The following is a 3455-nucleotide window of genomic DNA, read 5'->3' as shown; positions in this document are numbered from 1 at the left end:
AGCAATTCTGGGGTTGAGAAATTTCATACCAGAAACAATATACTCTTTAATTCCACACTTTGTTCTGAACAACAGGGCCAGCCAGACAGACACCAGGCCTCACACACCATTATGAATCTGTCAGCAATTAGAATTCTAAACCCTATTCAGTTTTTACTTGCTTCAATCAACTTGTCACTGCAGTGAGGATTATCTACTTTCCCAACATAAACATCAACAGAAGTGAGTGTGATGGCTTGTGTCCTTGGCGAAGACACTGCCAGAGAGAATGTTAAATAGCATATTCTGCAGACAGGAGGGATCTGGAGCCTTAATGGGCCATAATTAGAGGGGGCAGAGCCTAAACTACACTTTGTGGGAAACTAAAATTCTGCTCTTTAGGATTGAGAGACATTTGGGGGAATGCAAGGAGATTGCTTCTGCTTCTCCCGTCCCTCTGTTTCCTAAGCTAGAGAGAAAGAAACAGAAAAGAAGAAAATGCTGCCAGTGTAATGTTTCTACTCAGAATCAAAGAGCATTGGGGATCATGTTGCCCAACCCCCTCATTTAAAGAGTTAGGAAACTGAGATCCAGGGAGGGGAAAGCTGTGGCCAAGGTCCAGTCTGAAGTCAATCCCAGTGTCCTGACTCTCAGCCCTGTGCTCCTCCCACCTCGCCACACTGCCCCCCGTAGGAGGGGTGGGAACGACCTGAGTAACAAGCCACATTCACAGATCTCTCAGTTTTCCATGGAAAGCAACATAGTACAAGGAGTGTGAGGACAGGGCAGGCCAGGGTGCCGGGGCACCTGGAGGAGAGTACCGTTCCACCTCACATCCCTTGTGAAGATAGTGTGTGAGCACACAGTGGAAATTAATTTGATTCCTTTCTAACAAGCTATTTATTTTTTAAATAATTGGCTAAGGGAAACTAGACTTGGGTAAGTGAAGACAATGAAAGTTTGGCATCTTCTACTACTACTAATAGTAACATTACATACATTAACTTATTTAATCTACATGACTTTACAAGGTTGGCACTATTATTATTCTTTATTTCACAGATGAGAAAACTGAGGCGCAGAGTGTTAGGTAACTTGCTCAAGGTGATGTACACGGGAATGGAAAAACCAAGATTTGAACCTAGACGGTCTGACTGTAGAGCCTCCACTCTCAACCACCTAAGTAGGGTGACCAGCCGTCCTGGTTCACCTGGGATTGTCCCAGTTTGAGCAATGAAAGTCTCATGTCCTAGGAAACTTTTCAGTCCTAGAAAAACCAGGACAGCTGATTACCCTATACATAACTATACTGACACTTTTGTTTATGAACAGTTGAACCCAAGCCTCAAGAAGCAGTCCAGCTAGTCCAGTGGCCGAACCCGTCTTGGTGCTCTTGGGAGGCTGACACTATGGGGGAGGAACTTAAATATCAGTATGTGCCAAGTACCTAACTGAAAAATTGTCAGTTTACGTCATTTTAATTTTCACGTGCTCCTTGAATGAGGTACATGGATAAGAAAACAGAGGCTCAGAGAGAATTAGGTCAGTTTTCTTAGAATAAGGCACCAGAGTTAGCCAGGCTTTGAACTTTGGCAAGCTGGAAGACCTAGATCTCGAGACATAACTCTGGTGAACTTTGAACTTTGGCAAGCTGGAAGACCTAGATCTCGAGACATCCTTATAGGCAAATGACTAACAGGCTTTGAACTTTGGCAAGCTGGAAGACCTAGATCTCGAGACATCCTTATAGGCAAATGACTAAAATGGAGAAGTCTCAGAATCTGAAGATCCTACCTGTTTGGTATACTTACGCCTGATATGAGAGAATCCACACCTAAAAATTTAGGTATAACTCTTGGAGAATTCCTTCTTTCTGAGTAGTTTTGTGCTTCCTTCTTTCAGCCAGCCATGTGATACAGCACCATCAATGGCCACAAATGGGGACCAGCATTCTCAGTGCCCCCTCGCCTCCATGCTGTGCCCACACTGTTCCCTCTACTAAGATTATCTTTTCCCTGCCCTTGTGTGCATGTAAAATTTCTTCCCATTCTTTAAGGCCAGTTTGAATACTATCTCCCCTTAAAGTCTTCCCTGGATATCCTAGTTTAAATTAACCATTCTCTCCTCTTCTGTTCCACTACAATCTTAAAATATGTATCCCAATCTGCTTACTGTAGAGTCACAGCATGCAGTGGTAGGCAGAAGGGTTGCTTGGCTCTTGAGCTATGCTGGCAAACCCAACTAGGCAGAATATTTGTTGTATTTCGTTCCTCATTACCCCCACTGTCCCAGAGATAGCACCTATATACATGTGTATACATCAGTGTATTTAGTTACGGACTGTGATGTTTGTAAATGGAGATTTGGGTAATAAAAACAAATATCCAGGATGTTTATGGATGTCGAGGGATAATTTTCTTGGTACTTCTAGGCCAGGCTCTATCCTAAAACAAAAGCAAAAGATAAAAGCAATTAGCTAGATGATTATATTTGGTGCCCACTTGTACAAAACTTCAGTAACTTCACAAAATTATTTGGTGTTAAGAATAATGATTTTTAAAAGGTTTAATAGAAATCAGTACTGGGAAGGGAGTCACTTTTCACTTTCTTGGCTACAGGCCAGCTTACTGTGCGAGCGTCAATCCTCTTTTTGCTCAAACTGGAGGATGACGGTGGTAGAATTACATGATTTCTAGGATCCCCTCCAGATCTACATACAGTAATTCTAATAATCAGAGCAATTCTTCCCTCCAAAGGGATATTCTGCTTCTCACTTGTATATAGCCCTGGCATTCAGAAAATTCTAGATAAATAGAAATATCAATAACAAATTGGTAATGAACCAATTAAGCCACCTGAGGAAGAAAAGGGTGTTCTGTTTGAAGGAAGGAAGCCAGAGATTCTGGAGGGGTGTGATGTGTGAAATGCAGGCTGGGGGGTTAATGAGTTTGAGGCGTGAAAAACCCAAGCTTCAGGGCTGCATTCTCTGGCAGCCTTGAGCACGGCATGTTTCCATGCCCTCTGTGGCCGAGTTCTATTTTAGAATGTACTCCGGGCTTGGATCATCTAACACAGCTGCAACTGTCTGTTAACTTTTAGGCATGGTCCTCCATTCAAGCAAATGGCTCTTGGTCTTATCTTGACAGACCTGAGGAAAAGGCAGCCAGAGGAGGAGAGACCCAGAAACAGTCAAAGAGCTGATTGTTGGCAAAAGAGGTGGCATTTATTGAGATGCAGCAAACTTAGCCCAATGGGGCAGGGAGGATAGAAGATCTATGAAAGTTAGAAGCAAATGGTATTGGGAAGCCGTACTGGACAGCCTCACCTACTAAGAAATGTTGGATTCAGCATCCAAGAACCCCTCAAGACTCCTTTGCTATTAATGTTCCTTTCTGGCTAGAACATGTGTCTTGAGACCTTAACCCCTGGAAAAAATGAGAGTGAAGACGAGCGGTTTCACCACGCTCCCGCCCTTC

The sequence above is a fragment of the Galeopterus variegatus genome, unplaced genomic scaffold (assembly GCF_000696425.1).
Source record: "Galeopterus variegatus unplaced genomic scaffold, G_variegatus-3.0.2 Scaffold83, whole genome shotgun sequence".
NCBI lineage: Eukaryota > Metazoa > Chordata > Mammalia > Dermoptera > Cynocephalidae > Galeopterus > Galeopterus variegatus.
The sequence above is the reverse complement of the archived record's forward strand: the minus strand, read 5'-3'. Positions refer to the sequence as shown.